Source organism: Corvus hawaiiensis, chromosome 6, assembly GCF_020740725.1.
Source record: "Corvus hawaiiensis isolate bCorHaw1 chromosome 6, bCorHaw1.pri.cur, whole genome shotgun sequence".
Taxonomy (NCBI): Eukaryota; Metazoa; Chordata; class Aves; order Passeriformes; family Corvidae; genus Corvus; species Corvus hawaiiensis.
The window spans coordinates 24994722-25011124 of NC_063218.1; the positions used below are offsets into that span (position 1 = coordinate 24994722).

Consider the following 16403-nt stretch of genomic DNA (forward strand, 5'->3'; position numbering starts at 1 on the left):
TATGGTGAAGAGAACTTTGGGTAAGAGAAGACCAAAATAAGGTTAAGTGTATGTAAGCTGAGATATCAGATATCGTGAACCTCCTCCAGTATGCTTGTAGCAATTGGGAGGACGTAGGAACAGTTGGGAAGTTAAGACTCGGAAAGATTTCTATCTGTTTCTGCTCAGATGACCATGCATGCACGCACACTGTTTTATGAAACATACTGGAAAGAAAATGTGAAGTACCTTCGCAAGGTCTGTGTAGCCCCTATTGCTTTCATCATTATACAGTTCAAAGAGGGAGTACAATATTCAGGACAGTTTGACTTCAGTGGGTCTCTGGAAATAAGGAAGAGCCACCAGGGAAGCTCAGAGAAACTGATGCTAGTTTTGAAGTGAGTATGGTCGAATTGTTGGCTTTGGTCTCCTAGGCACTTCAAAACCATGCAATGTGATCTTTTTTAACCCAGTAGAATATAGTTCCGTGCTGCAGACCGGTGCAGTGAGCAGCAGCTGAGGGTATGCAGAATGCCATAGAACGAACCAGCTGAAGTTACCTTGTGAACCATGACCAGTGGAAAATTTTCAGAGTATTTTCCCACCTATTATAGCATTTCAAACTTTAGTTCTGTAACATTTTTCAGTCTCTGAGCCTCTCCTTTTCTACCAGCTGATAATTTTAAAAATACACCCCTGAATCTGCAAGACAGATTGGAGTGTTTGCTTTGCATACTTCTAACTTAATTAAATGTTATTGGGTTGCCACAGAAAACCTTGTTTAATTTTAGTGGAAACTAATGAAATCCTCATGAGCTTTCATACACTTTGCTGAATATGCAATGCTGGCAGCTAGCGAAATTCCTCTAAATTTTCAGACAGTTGAGTAATTTGAAGAAGCAATACCTTTGCAATATAGTTTTAGTTTAAAAGGAGCAAATGAAAATTGCTATGTAGAATCATGGAATCATGAGTGGTTTGGATTGAAAGGGACCTTATAGATCATTTAGGTCGAATCCTCCTGCTGTGGAGAGGGATGCCACTCTCTAGATCAGGTTGCTCAGGGCCCCATCCAGCCTGGCCTTGAACACTCCAGGGCTGGGACATCCAAAACCTCTCTAGGCAACCTGCTCTAGCACTTCAGTGACCTCTGAGTAAAGAATTTCTTCATAACATTTAATCAAAACCTTCCCTCTTTCAGTTTAAAGCTGTTGCACCTTGTCTTGTCACTATCTGTCCATATAAAAAGTTCCTCTCCCTCTTTTTTATAAGTCCTTTTTTATGGAACTGTCAGGCCACAATAAGGTCTCCCTGGAGCCTTCTCTTCTCCATGCTGAACAATTCCAACTCTCTCAACCTGTCTTTGTAGGAGAGATACTTCACTCACTATCATCTTTGTGGCCTCCTCTGGGCCTGCTGTACAGGTCCATGTCTTTCTTGTGCTGAAGACTCCAGATCTGGATGCAGCAATGCAGGTGAGGTCTCACAAGAGCAGAGTGCAGAATCAGCTCACTCGGCCTGCCCCCACTGCTCTTGATGCAGCCCAGGGTATGATTGGCCCCCTGGATTGTGGGTGCACATTGCTGGCTCATGTCCAGCTTTTTGTCCACAAGAATCACCAAGTCTTTCTCTGCAAGGCTGCTCTCAATGCCTTCTTGTCCCAGCATCTACTGTGTCTTTCCTTACCTGACTGAAGTGCAGCACCCTGCACTTGGATTTCTTGAACTTCATGAAGTACTTGTAGGCCCCCTTGTCAAATTTGTCGTGGATCCCCTGGATGGGATCACATCCTTCTGGTGTGTCAACTGGACCGCTAAACTTCATGTCATCTGCATATGTGCTGATTTCTCATTGTCTGTGTCATTGGTGAAGACATTGAAGAGCACTGGTCCCAAGACAGAGCCCTGAGGGATGCCCCACATCACTGGCCTCCACTTAGATATAGAGCCATTGACCTCAATGCTGTCTGTATCCAGAGAGTGTTTAGGGTGAACTGATCTTGTTTGATCAAGTCATTGCAGTGTACTAGCAAGTCATGAACACCCATTTGGAGCTCTTAAATGTGTTTCAAGCTTTGTTTGGGGATTTTCTTTTTTTTTTTTTTGATTGCAGTAGCTTTTATATGGGGGTTAAGATATGAAGTAAATTTTACATGTTTATGTAAGAGTGACAGAAACAATCTAAGAATTTTCATAATTTCTAACATGTCATGACACCTGTAGTGTGCTTAGTACTTTCTGTAGAAACTGGGACCCTGAAAAGAAGAATTTTCTGGTCTGTGGACTCAGATATAGGTCATACCAAACTGCTTGTTGAACCTGGGGGTTAAATTTCAGACTTGCTCTGATACTCGCTGGGTTTGGTTATCCTGCAGCAACCTCATAATTCCCAGTGTGTCTTTGTTCCAAATAGGATACACTGGGAAAAATGAGTAGTTGGTTGAGCTTTATTTAGTCTGGCATGTTAGTCATTGGGGACAAAACATTTTGTGCACAGAATCCTCTATGGGTGTAATAAGGCACTTATCCTTCAGATTTTGTATATATAGTAAGCCTGAGGGTTTTAAGAAAGGTTAGAAATTTTCTATTGTTTTTAGAGTAACAAGTTTTTTCTCAAAAAACCTCACCTCTTATCTCTCACCCTCCATACAACTCCAAACCTGTCAAAACGACCAATTTCACATCTAGGAGTAATGAAGTTATTCGCTCTCATTCGTTCTACTGCCCACAAGATGGCAGTGCAATACTACATTAAGATGTTAAATATGCTTTTTCCTGTGTGCCAGAGCCATAAAAATGTATGTTGGTGCTGTTGCAGATAAGATTAGCATATGAAATTTTGAATGATAATATGCTAAGTAAAAGCTTTAAGATGTCAAATAAATAATGATCAATAAATGCTGATTTCACATGTGTACTGCACAACCAATGGCACTGAATTTGACTTTTATTGAATTAACCACAAAAATTGTAAATGGTGACATTTCACTGGTAAAGGTCAATAGATGGCTGTAAAGCTAAGATACCATATATAAATAAAAAAACTTGGGATAAATTCATGTCCCAGTATAATCAATATGCAAATAGCAGCTGATTTTCCACAGTGAGGAATTTGAGTCTTGATTATTTTAATTTTAGCATAGATTTTATGCAATATTGCATAAATGTCATCAAGTTCTCAATGCCAATCTATAACCAAAGTAAAGACTCCTGTGTTACATACACACTGCTGTAAGCCTCTGTTAACTTTCTTCAAGTATTTGCAGGCATGAGACCTACAGCAAAGCATAGAAGCTTAAAGATACACACTTCTACAAAATAAGCTATAAAATTTTGTTGTCAGATTTTAAAGTTAATAATATTGTAGAATAGTATATGTTATACATGTAGGTAGTCAAAATAATTAGTACTGGAACATGCCTGTTGTAAAATTCATAGGCAAAAAATGCTTTGTCTGCAGAGGCAGTTCTGAAGCTGTTCTGTGAGCCAAGATTATATTGGCATAAAGAACAATTTTTCATTACTGTGTATTGTTTCATCAGTTGTGCTTAGTGACTGATGTACATATTCAAATCCATATTAAATTGTTGTAACACAAAAGTTTATTATGCAATAAGAATAAAATTCTAACATATAGCAACAAAGCATGTCTTTTGATAGCAATAGATGTGTTTTCTGCGGCAGTGTTCTAGAAAAGAAAATGAAAACTGATTCTGGTTATTTCTGTGCATAAAATCTGGCGATTTTGCCTGTTAAGTGATGATATTACCAATTTTCCTATAACTGTAGCTTAGTTTCTGTAACATTACTTTGGGTGTCCTTATACATGTAAACATTCTTTCTTTATGCTTGCTGCTTTTCCATTTCAAGCTAGCAGGGTGGGAGACACTCAAAATCATACTGCTGAGACTGGAGGAACTCATCTGTTATGAGATTGAAATTCTCTCTGAAAAATGATTATATTAATGTTTTCAGACTGGTTTAAGTATTATGATTAGGGTTGATATGAATGAAAAGAGCTAAAAGGGCTAAAGACAAGGGGGAAAAAAACCCCTTTTCAGATAGTGATGTGACTCCTAGAACTTGGAAGTTTTGAAAATCAGTATTTCAACGATGAATAATAGTATTTTCAAGTATCTCAGTCTTGATTATAAAGACCTTAAATCTGTGCTTCTTCAATTGGACTTGAAAAAATACAATTAAATTTTTTCCTTTTAGGGGAGATGAATTGATATTTGCTGCCTGTGGAAACCATCACTGGTCCTGTTGTTGGGTAAAATAAATTAATATTGGTTTTTATAATATGAAACTCACTCTCTGATGCCTAATTATTATTTGTGCTAGAAAGTGTTAAATATCAGCCATCTTAAGATAGTATTTTGTTTACTGAAAATCTGTAGGACAGGTCATGTGTTTTGGGTGTGTTGAAAGTAGAGTAGTTACAGGATAAGTACCTGACATTTTTTCTGCAGCGTGTCTTGTCCTGGGGAATCACTACAATTAGATATAATTGCACCAACATCTGAAACAGGTAATTAATGCTTCAGTTGTCTACAGTGGTGGTTTTCTGATGAGAAAATAACTGAGAGAATCTGAATGTTGTTGAGAGGTCCCACCCATACAGTGTGGAACGAAACACAGGAATAATTGGCCTTTAGATCTGCTTTTCAGTCATTGAACTCCACTGTTAACAGCTGCTTTTGTTTTCCCTTTGGATCATTCTTAATCCATCAATTTTTGTCAGGAAACACAGTTTATGGGTCATCTTTTAGTCTTTAGTCAACGAATCATTTCCCAGTTCAGTGTGTTAACCTAGTTTCCTGGGCTTTTTACTGTTTTTATTTATACAGAAGTATGCAGATCACAGGCTGGTGCCCCCAGACAGCAACACTTCCAAAAGCAAAGGAGAGCCTTAGTAGCCCTTTCAGTTTTAGAAAATTCTTTGCACTACTTATTTAACTTCCTCTGAGAGCCAATTCTGAGTGGTTTTCCAATAGGGTTAAGTTTTACATATTTTTCCATTACTAACACTCAATTCTTAATATTTAGTTAGAGGGTTGATTTTCAAAATTAGTGTATATTTTGAATGTGTAGTAAATATCACTCAACTTTGTTTTCTCGGCTGGCTCCAGATAAGATACTGAACTTAGTAAAAAATGAAGGGCATGGTGAAAAAAAAAAAAAGGTTCTAACTGCCATATTCAGACACAGAAACAAAAGTTAACTCTTCATTATGGATTCTATGATATTTGATGTCTCTTCCAGCTTGTGGAGCTGTGTGATTAATTTCTGAATTTGAAAGTTTTTTTAAAACCTTGTTTGTTTAAATCTTATCCTCAGTGTTTTGGCATTAAAGCTTGAAATTATGAACTGTAGATGTTTTAAGAACCAAGCAGTAAATATGGTGCTCCTCATCTTTAGATGAATATTTGGATCTGAGCCGTGAGGTTATGAATGCTTGAGTTTCGTGATCATACACTGGGGGTTTTTAGGTTGGTTACATGGTTGGTTCTCTACAGGCAGGTTTGCAATGCTGCCTTGCATGTGGTGGTGTACACCTGTGCTTAACATAACCCCATCGCAAGAAGTAGAAAACAAAGTGTCAGGGTGCTTATAGGCTTTTAGAAGAATATATTTTCCAAAACATTGCTGTAGTATGGGTGCTGATCAGTGGCAGCACAATCTTGTGTATACCCCTTAATTTTGTCAGAATTGCATAATAGTGCAAGAGTGCTTGCTTTGTTCATGCTGCACATTCAAAACATTGTGTCCAGTGCCCATTTTAAGTGCTTCTGTTATTCTTGGTAGCCTCTGTTGTCTCTGAGTTGCTATACTAGTTCATCCTGGGATCAGTTCATCACCCAAAAGAGGAGTTATGTAGAGGAATCGGCAATATTCTGAAAGTAAAAGACTCCTGGAAGAACGTGAGAGCTTTGAGAGTCTTCATAGTTCTGCTCTTTATTCATCTCCAAGTCTCTGGTTATTACAGAGCCAAGGCAATGGGACCTTCCTAAAAGTTCTGTGTTTGCGGACAAGTGCTTCATTCTCTTCTCCTAAATGGGATTAGGGTTCTGGAGTGGGTTGGGGCTGTTGAATTAAGCAGGGAGAGCATGGCTGCCACTTATTTATTATACATCTTGGTAAAAATTTTACAAGGCAAAACTGTAATGCTGACTGGGTAATGAGGCAGTCCTTGCTCGAAATAGTCTTTATTGTGTTTTTTCTAAGCAGTGACGAAAATAAGTATCAAGATGCTACATCCTTTGACTGGCATATTCTTCCTTATTGTGAGATATGATGATGGCCGTCCCAGATGACATAAAGGAAACAAAACATTATTTTCTGTTGTTTTTTAGCAAACTTTTCTCCTTTCTGCAAAATTTCACTTTTTAATATGATGAGAAATAAAGTTTATTGATTAGGCATTTCTAAAAGGGAGGAAGAAATCATGGAGGCTTTCTGCAGATAGAAACCAATGAATGTTATTAGAGAGTAGACTAAATGGAAAGAAATGTCTTATTTAGAGTATGAAACTCTTCTAAGTTAATGTCCATAAAGTTTAAATTAGTTCAGACTTTTCTTATTAGAATAAATGTTTCCTTTTAAAAAGCATGATAATCATAATCAAGACTAAATTTGTTCTGTTATTTATTTTCAAAATGATTGTACATGTTTAGCAGACTTTTGATTTAAATCCCTAGGGATATATTGGAGACAGATGTTTAGATGACCTAATGTTTAAAGTAAAGTTATATTTGGACACTCGATTAAATTTTCCTTAAAATCTTTCCTTATATGTTAGATTGTGGAGCAGTGCAGAAAGTATTGAAAGATTTATGTTGAAAAGGTACTGCTTTATTTTTAAAGTAGGTTACTAGAGTTCAGTAGATTTTATTTCAGGCAACTGTCAAAAGCAGAAAATGTTTGCATATAAAACAGTATGTTTACAAATGAAAGTATTGTGTCTTGTTGCAGAGCTGAATGGGAAACAGATTTCTTTAAAAGTTCATTGATTTCAAAACCAAATTTACCAGGCCAGTTATAGCTGCCCCCAAAACTTGGTAAAGACTCTGTAGACCTTAAAATGTAGCATCAGTTGAAGACTGCATGATAGGACATAACAGCTGCAAGTGTTTTACTACTTTCCAGTTTTGAACAAGTAATAGCTTCTCTCAAGATGCACCTAATGTCACAGTGTGGAAAAGTATAAGGGCTTCATATGTGATAGTAAACAACATTTTGAAAAGTCTCAATATTTCATGATCATAATTATCAATATTGACCTATTGAGAAGGTATTGATTTACAGATGAAAACCATGAGTATCTTCAGTCTTTTGAAGTTTATATATACTGGCTTTTATTGTGTTTAGTTAAATAAACAAGTTACTGAGTTGCTGAACTTCTGCCATTTTTAATTGTAACTGAAATATTGTATTAAGAGATGCATTCTTGTCACCAGCAGAATAATTTTCTTTGTGGGCTGATGCAAGTGTTGCACTAAAACACTACTCGGATGCTTAGCACTCCGCCTGCAAAATAACCTCTGGCCAGATCTCGAGAACATTTCTGTGGGACAGCATTTTTTATTATTTTCTGTCATTTGTGATTAGGAAGGCTGATGTGGGCAGCAGAGCTGTAATGTATTTTATGCAGAGTGGACCTCGTTAAGTTTAGGCAGCACATGCAGCACTTTTCTGTAATCTCGTTGAGGTCTGCTGGGTTAGAACTGGAGTAGCCCTCTTCTGGGAAAAACTGAAATTGCAGTATTTGGAGCTTTCATGTAGGAGTGGATGTTGGGTCAACAGTGGCATAAAAATCATGTTTCACAAAGGGAGTGAAAGGAGATCTCATCCTGTTCCTGAAAAAGGAGCTTTCATTCTGTCTTTTTGCTATTAGATGACTGTATATTAGTCATGGCAGTAACTGTTTTGCACAGCATGGATCTAATCAAAACCTAACGAATGAATGTGTAGTACCTATGTGATGCCACTGTAAGAAGAAATTATTTTGCTTTTCTTCCTGAATTAAGATTTGGGATATAGATTGTAACTCTGGAAAATAAATGGAAAAGTATCTTCTTAAGACTCCCAAGAAGCAAAGAGTGGTCACAATATTGGAACAGATAGCCCTTAAACATCTTCTGAAAATGTCACTTGTCAATTGTTGGTGTGAAGATAAGGAGCATATAGAATGAAATTCTAAAAGTTTTGCAGATAAAGCAGTTTTACAGTGTTCTGGTTATATTTGTGTACACACAGATTTTCTAAGTTCAGAAATGTTCTTTAAAAGTATTGAAAGAATATTGATCAGTTGATGCATAGCATTGTGAATTGGACTTGCCACTTGCTTAAGTCTTGCAGACCTAGAGTGAACACCTGGAACTGGGCTGAAGTAACTTGGGCAACAACTTTTATGCTTGTTGTGTAGTATAATCTTACCTTTTTTTATGTAATGGCTTTTCCCTTTTTTAATGTATATTTTTCTCAGTGAATGGAAAAAATAATGGCTTTCAGTGAGTGGAACAAATAATGGCTTTCTGTTTGAATACTAATGATCTTCTCATGTAATCTATTATCACTTACATATACAACATTTGACTATTTTTTTTTCTTTAATCTCCTTATGCTATGCTACTTGAGTATTTTCTCTGAAGACTTCAGTTGGTGTGCTGAGATTTGCAGGAGTGATTAGTTCTCTCTGGTGCCTCAAGACAGACACCTGCAAAGAGAGTAGACAGTTTTATTGGGATGTTATGAAAGTTTTATGCAACTTGTAGAGAAACAGGGAAGAAAACTCTGGGAGCAAGGGGGGCGAGATGGTTTTAATTTCCTTAATGCTTCCTTTTTATTATTATTTTTTATTTTCTCCTTTCCTGTAGTCCATTGTAGAAGTAGCAGGGACCCTAAAGACTAAATGCTGCTCTGTTACTTGGACTGTTTGCATTCTGTGTGCTGAGTTAGGATAACATCCACTGCAGTCAAGTAGAGATGGTATCACAATCATTACTAGCTCAGTTCTTAACTGGGCTTTTTCTGTTCAGTCTAGATCTTGTTTACATCTAAATCTTTGTTTCCTATGTTTTAGTTATTCTATAATTGCACCTAGAACCTTAATTGCAAAACCTGTGAAGAATTAAAAAACTTAGACAATGTTCTATAAATTCCTTTTCAACAACAGGGCTGAAACCTTATCTACTGCAACTGGAATTAGGGACAGCTTGCCTTGTCTTTGTTTTGACTACAAACTCTATTCTGGTTAAGAGATTAAATTCAGAGAGAGGAATAAATCACTGCATTACATTTTGTATGATGATTGAACTGTTTGTAAAATTTGAACATACTTTATATATTTGGTAATTGTTTTGTAAACATTTCAATGTTCAAGTTTGTGGCATAAATAGTTTTGACTATGGGCAAGATTTGGACTGCTTGCATTCTGTATAAGCAAAATCTGGGTGCCTCTTGCTCACTGAACAATTCAGAACAGATCCAGATGATTTGAGTCCAGGGAAAGAATTTGGATCTTCCTTGGTTTAGCCAAGGAAACCAAGGAACCGAGGAAATTCTCTCTTACAAGAGTTTTTTGGTTTTTTTCATTTGGTGTTTTTGTGGTATTTTGTTAGTTTGTTTGACTTTTTGGTGGTGGTGGGGGGTTGGGGTTTTTTTTTTGCTTTGTTTTGTTTTGTTCATTCTTGCTCACTTCCTAGGTCTTTGAATCTTGAAATCATTTTCTGCGTGCAGGTATGGATCAAACATGAGAGAGTGTAGCTGTATATGAAGTGGCCCTGGTGGTCAGTTAAGTCTTCTGAAAAGTAAAATAATGGATTTAACTGTTTTGCTTTCTGGACTCTAATACATTAACTTTTCATGTGTACTGTCAGAGTAATTGTTATCCCTCAGTTCTAGGGGAATTGTAGGTACCTGAACCATGAGATTAATCAGTATCCCAATTCCACTGTAATCAATGGAAGTTATTCACTCCCTGAATCTCTTCTGAGCTCTTCTGAGCTGTCTTAGATCTGTATCAGATATCCTGTGAAGTCCAGCATGTGAACATACTCACTACTAACTCCAGGTGGCTACTCCTTGTATGCATAAAGGAATGGACCTGTTGCCAAATTGTTTTCCTGGCTGTGGGCTTGAACTCTCTGACACGTCCATTTGAAGTCAGGCAGCAACTTTCTAACCATTGCAGTGCCTAGGCTGATGTCCAGTTGGCTACCAAAGATCCCATCTTACCCAAGTTATTGAATCTAACTCTATTAAAAATGCTGTTTTAAAAGTTACTTGTGAATCTGAAACAATCTATTAGGTTATGTCTCTATGAAATCCTGCACAAAACTTGTATTGATATCCCCACCTGTGTTTGGACATTAAGATAAAATGTTGGAAGACTTGCTATCATTTAAAAGAAATATGTCTGGAGGAAAAGGCTTTTGTGATAGCTAATTAATTATATTTCTGTTATAGTATACATTATCTGTTTATATCTGTGGGGGAAAAAAGTATTTCTGTAACAGGCTGTAGAGCTCATAGCTGAAAAATATAGTAAACTGAATTTTTACTTCTAAAATGTGCAACCTGTTGTAAAGTACTCCTGGATCAGATGTATTGTGTTTGGTAATAACTGCTGTATGGTGGATAGAAGACCTCCATAAATCTCCTGGAAAACTCATAACTCCCGAGTCTTGTACGCAACAGTTTTCCATCCAACAAATTTAAACTTTTCCAGGAAAGGAGGAGAGCGGTTCTGATGTATCTGATCTGTTCTAGAACTTCTATTCTCAAATTTAACCAAAATTCTTCTTAGTATTTCACTTCTCTTACCCCAAGTTATGTATGTAAAGTCACGTTGACACCATGGTATTTTGGACCAGGCTTCACTGGCCGTTTACCAAAGGATCCAGGGTGCGTATCTGGAAATAGTTTCTTATTTGTAATTGGTGTGCAAATGGTAGTCTCCACTGACATTAAGTTCATGGACTCCACTTTCCCTGATTTTACAGTATGAAGTGAGCTAAAACCTAAGCAGTCTTCAGTCTGAGCCTGTTTGTACTTAACTAACAGTGTTGCTGTTTTGTGTTCACTTTCTAGACTTTCAAACTGTGATGTAAGGGAATTGTCAGTGGTTGCCTTAGAAGTTATTCTTTCAAAAATAGCTGTGACTTGTTCAATTTCTCGTATTTTCTATTGAGATTTGCATCCCCTATATATTGGTCATCTTCAGTTGGCTTTCAGTTGGAGACTGAAGTCTGTCTTCTGGGGCTGGGTTGAGCACAATTTGCCTTCCACTGTTTAGTGTCCAGCACGTTTGGGGTTCTTCCCTCTCTTTTGAAGGATATAGGCAGTGATCTGACAGTCCTAACATCCTTCCAGGCCTGTTTCCATTCAATGGAAGTTAAGTTTATTTTGCTTTGCTTCTGTTCAGCAAATGTGGCTTTTTCTAGAACTTTGATGGCCGTACATTGTACATAGAACATCAGGTGATTGAGATATTTTTCTAAAACATGATCTGTGCCAAGCAGGATCTAAGTGGCAGGATGCACTGACCATACAATTGTGTGCTTTGTTTTCCTCTGTGTTCTTGCCAGAACCTTGATGCTATCAAACCTGATGATGGGGAAAATATTTGTCATCAGTGATCTCCTCCAAAGTATCTCTTTGTGTATGTAGTTAAAATATTCCTTTTTTTCACATCTACAAACTCAGTAAATAGTTGAAGGCCTTGAGCTTTTTCCATGCCTTTTGTAGCCAGTAAATATATTCACTCAGTTGCTTCTGCTCATTCTAGTGCCTAAAGCAATAAACTCCCAAGTTTTGTAGTCTGTCTCTTGAAGAAAATTCCCTGTTTACTAAGCATGAATTTTCTGTATGTTGAAGTTTCTTGTTTTCTGGAAATTTCCTTTCCAAACCATACCTTGGCTCAAATTTAGTTTTGTATGTTATCTGATTGTATACCAGCCCTTTGTAAAACTAAAACACCAAATAGGGCACCAAATAGGTCTAATATTTTGTATATTTTCTGTTTGTTGTTTGCTTGTACAATTAACTTGTGTTATTGGTGGGGATAAAGTTCACGAGCCCTGTTTCTTTCCTTAGCCAAAAGCTACCTGCAAGAATGCTTTTCTCATTTCACTTATAGCTGTCATCTCAGTAGCTTTTGTGTCACTATCTGGTGCTGAAATTCTGGGTGCGTTTAAGTTGACAGTATATTCTTCTGTTGCAACGTTCCTCGTTGGCCTGTGAAGAAGAGAGTTGGTGCTATTTATCCAAGTGTGTTCTTACTGTGTTAGCAAACTCTTTGAAATGATGCTGACCTTTTAGGGAACTGATCCAAGGAGCTTAAGTGACAGAAACTTAATTGCTTTTGATAGAGTAGTTTTCTGACAGTTTATTTGCCTGAACTGTGGGAGTTGGCAGGGATTCCCAGTCAATGGCAGAAGAGTAGGTAATGGTTCTGGTAGCAGCAGGCTCATTGGATTGCTTATCTGTTTTATCAGGCTGCAGTGAGTGCCAGGAACACTTCTGCTTCTGAACTTCTCCCAAAGCTTAACACACATCAGCAATCTAATTAGCTTGCTCAATTGTGGTAGCTAGTGAAGCTGTTTGTCACCTTCCATATTTCCCTTGTAGGACCTGCTTCTCGGGTAACCTGAAGCTTTAACAAATACCATTAAAGGAAGATGTGTATTCAAATAATCCACAGCAGGAAAAAGGACTTTGCTCAGCTTTGTGTGAAGATTAAGGTGGAAGGAAGGCTCCATTCTTTTTTTTCTTTTTATCGTTTTTGGTTTGTTTTTTGTGTGTTTTTGTTTGGTTGGTTGTTTTTTTTTTCCTTGTTTGTTTGGGGTTTTTTTAATGAAACTTTAATAAACTCTTCTTTGTACTACTGGTTTGCCACGAACATATACTAAATTGAGTTAGGGTCTGGGGAATGTATTTCAGGATTCATGTTGTACTTTGTTCAGAGTATAATCCATTCTAATGTATGTGAGGTGAAGAAACCCAGCAAATTGCATCTATGGCAGTTGAGTCAGTTGTCATCTGCTTCCCAGCATGTAAGTCCATCACTAGAAGAGCCACCACATCTAGAACATGGACAGATATAACAAGGCTTAAAACACTTTCAGGTATGTCTTCTTTCTGATGCCTGTCACTTGATGGCATGGGCTGAGGCTGGACAGGCTGAGAGCTTGTTTACTCTGTCTCCTTTAGGCTTTGGAACTGTTGAGTTTGATGGTTTTCTGGTACAACGCATTGGTTGATTAAAATTAATTTTTCTGCCTGACAGTAGTTTTCTTAATTTTCTCATGAAAGTTTTAGAAGCATTTACACGCGTTCTTGTTTGCTATATTTTACAATCTTTTCACTAGTTTATGTGTGATACTTGTACTTCAGCATTTAAGGTGGAGATGGCAGTGTTGTGCTTCTCTGCTGTCTTTTTTGGAGACAAAAGCAAATTTCTTGCTGGAATGCTCAGGCTGTTCTGTTTGTGCTGAAATAATGTATTCAAACAGAAGCCTAACCATTCAGGGGGTGTGCAGTGTATCTTTTCTATAGGAAGATAATTATGTCTTATGATAAAAAATAGGGAAATTAAGAAGCTACTGGAAGTAGTTAAAGATGAGTCCATAACTGTTGCAGGAAAGTATGGTATCAGTCGAAAGTTTTGTTATATAACACTTGATTAAAAAAACACTTAAAAATAAATTTTTCACATATAATATTGCCTGTGTTAGTTCTAGATTAAAATGGAAGAAAATTGGCTTTTGAGCCATTCGTAGTCTGGAATTCACAGGCTTTCATAGTAATTATGAAAATATTAAAAACACTCAGAGAAACTATTACCTTCAAACATAGTCGCTAATGTTATAGGTGTCTGAACATAAGTTCTCTGGCTTCAAAAAAGCCCCAGTTCTGTGTTTGAAAGACCTGTGGTGTAAATGTGTTCTTGATGGAGCCAGAACAGTACCTCTGAACACCTGGAACTTTAGCCTTGTGTTTGGAAAGCAGCCAGATGGTGATGTTGGCGGTCCTGCACCTGTAGACGCAGTGCCTACTCCATACCATCACCTTGCACAGCGTCTGCTTGCATGCTGAAGTTTGAAACCTGACTGCCACTCACTACTTGTGGCTTGGCTTTTTGGTTCTGTATTATGTTAGCTATACAAGCAAATGCTTCTTAAATCTTTTACTAACAGAATCGTGCAGATGACATAACTGTGTTATTCTGATATGCTTTTACTTTTAATCCTGTAGTTTTTCTCTTTAAGTTTTCCTCCACTCGCCACTAATACTTTTACACTTGGATAGTTTCCCTCTATACTTTCATTCTTACAACTCTGAACAAGAATGTTTGTCTGCTCCTAGTGGCTCACACGGTTATTAGTAGAATTCAGTAGCAACTGTGTAACTTTGAGCACCGTTAAATCTTGATACAAATATGTTACTGCCAGAACTTACCTATTTTATCTTACAAGTCAAGTCTTTGATACTTAAGGTGTTTCAATAGCTGTCACAAAAATACGTGAAACAGGGTTGGAAGAGGGGCCAAGTATGATACATTTGTATTCTGTGTATACTATCTCATTTTTTCTCTAATGGCTGAGATTGTATTTACAACTCCAGAGCTATCTGACGTTTGTTCCTTAAATAGGTACTTAAAAAAGGACACTCACATTTTATAGTCCTGAATCTCTGCTGCCTGTTGAAATCTTGTTTCACTAATTTATTTTCCCTTCCTCTGAAGCAGGGATTTCCTGAAAACTGGCTCCAGACCAGTACTGCAATATAAATATTATAGGATATAGTATGATGGTACTACTTTTGTGTATTTGAAATCAGAGAATCATAGAAAGGTTTGGGTTGGAAGGGGCCTTAAAGATGAGCAATTCCAACGCCCCTGCCATGGGCAGGGACACCTTCCACAAGACTGGGTTGCTGGGAGCCCCATTCAAATGGGCCTTGAACACTTCCAGTGATGGGACAGCCACAACTTCTCTGGACAACCTGTTCCAGTGCCTCACCACTCTCACAGTAAGTGTTTTCTTCCTAATATCTAACATAAACGTTCTCTTTCACTTTGACACTCACTGTATCAACGGTGATTTTTAGAGTTACCAAGATTATTATTCTTTTTCTTCAGTGTTTTACCATTTAACCTTTTTTTTAAAGAATGATGAAACTGTTTCATGGGGTAATTACCACCATTTTTTTCCTAAAATGAAAATACTCTGTTACTGGGAAAACATTACCTCTATTGTACCTTGTTTGAAAATTCTGATACATAGATTCTTTTTTTCTGTAACGTAGCGATAGATATGCACTCATTACACTGTTGGTTTTGTTTGTTTGGGTTTTTTTAAGTATTAATCAACCTCTTAAAACATTTATATATGTAATTAAAAGTAATTTCCCACCAAAGGTAATGATTGGAACCATGCCTCATATAAAACAAAGAGATAAAAAATCAATTGGGAGATCTCCAATTCTGTATCATCCTTCTCTATAGCTAAGTTTCTGCTGCACATAAAATCATCAAGACTAAGAGCAACAGCAAGAATGTCTGCTTTCAGAAGATAGAAGTAGTGTCTTGTGGGCATGAACTGTATGTTTCATTGTGTGCTAATGTGATAAAGATGGTGCTTATAAATGCCAACAATTTTGGTGCTCATCAAAGCATGCAAAAAAAAGGAGAGGGAGATTCATGTTATGAAGTTATGACAACATTTTCTGAAGCTTCAATGTGTCTGTGATAGCCTGGTAAGAAGACTGCAGCAGGTTGAAAGTGATTATCTAAAGATGTCTCTATTTTTAACAGTTCATGTTTGGGTTTTGGAATTACTTGATCTTGTTTTTAAGGAGGGGTTTTCAGTGTCCAGAAATCTGAAGTACTCAATTTCAAAAAATGCAGGTTATGTTAATCCCTAATTTAAGACTTATTTTAAGTTAAATATGAAATTTTTAAAACTATTTAAAATAATATTTGATTATTCATTTCCTTGTTAAGCCTTCTCCCATACAAAGTCCTTTATTAGTATCTTGTCTAGAAGGGAAACAAAGAGGAAGATGTGAATAATGTGTCCTCCCAGTGTAGTTTGGCCATTTCTATTTACTAGTGATATGACCTGACTATTTACTGGTTACATTGATGATATGGTGTGGCCTGGCCACTCTGTGTTTGGTTTCTTTAATAGAAGGGTCCAAGTTTTTAATGTTGGAGGCAGAAAAATTGCCATCCTGCAGTTGATGTGGTTCTTCTCATGATACGGTATCATTCTTTTTCGGTAGGCGAAAGTATGTACAGACTTAATTCTTGTGAATTTCTGTAAGCAGAGATTCAATGTTTCCGTGTAACACAAGTATTCAATATTAGGAGATCAAGGGAAGGTGAGGATTAGTCAAAAAATGTGAATATGTGTAACT

The 16403-nt window shown here is 37.0% G+C and overlaps 1 protein-coding gene and 1 long non-coding RNA gene across 4 annotated transcripts in view; one reads left to right on the top strand and one right to left on the bottom strand.

Moving 5' to 3' along the window:
• The window catches only part of SLC25A21 (solute carrier family 25 member 21), a 246493-nt gene that overhangs the window by 5732 nt on the left and 224358 nt on the right, over nucleotides 1-16403 (top strand). The gene's annotated exons all lie outside the window — the stretch shown is intronic.
• Nucleotides 1279-13962, bottom strand: LOC125327132. Its single transcript, XR_007204137.1, has 3 exons — nucleotides 13951-13962; nucleotides 9958-9960; nucleotides 1279-1361 (listed from the first exon to the last, which is right to left on the bottom strand). It is a non-coding gene; the product is annotated as an uncharacterized LOC125327132 (long non-coding RNA).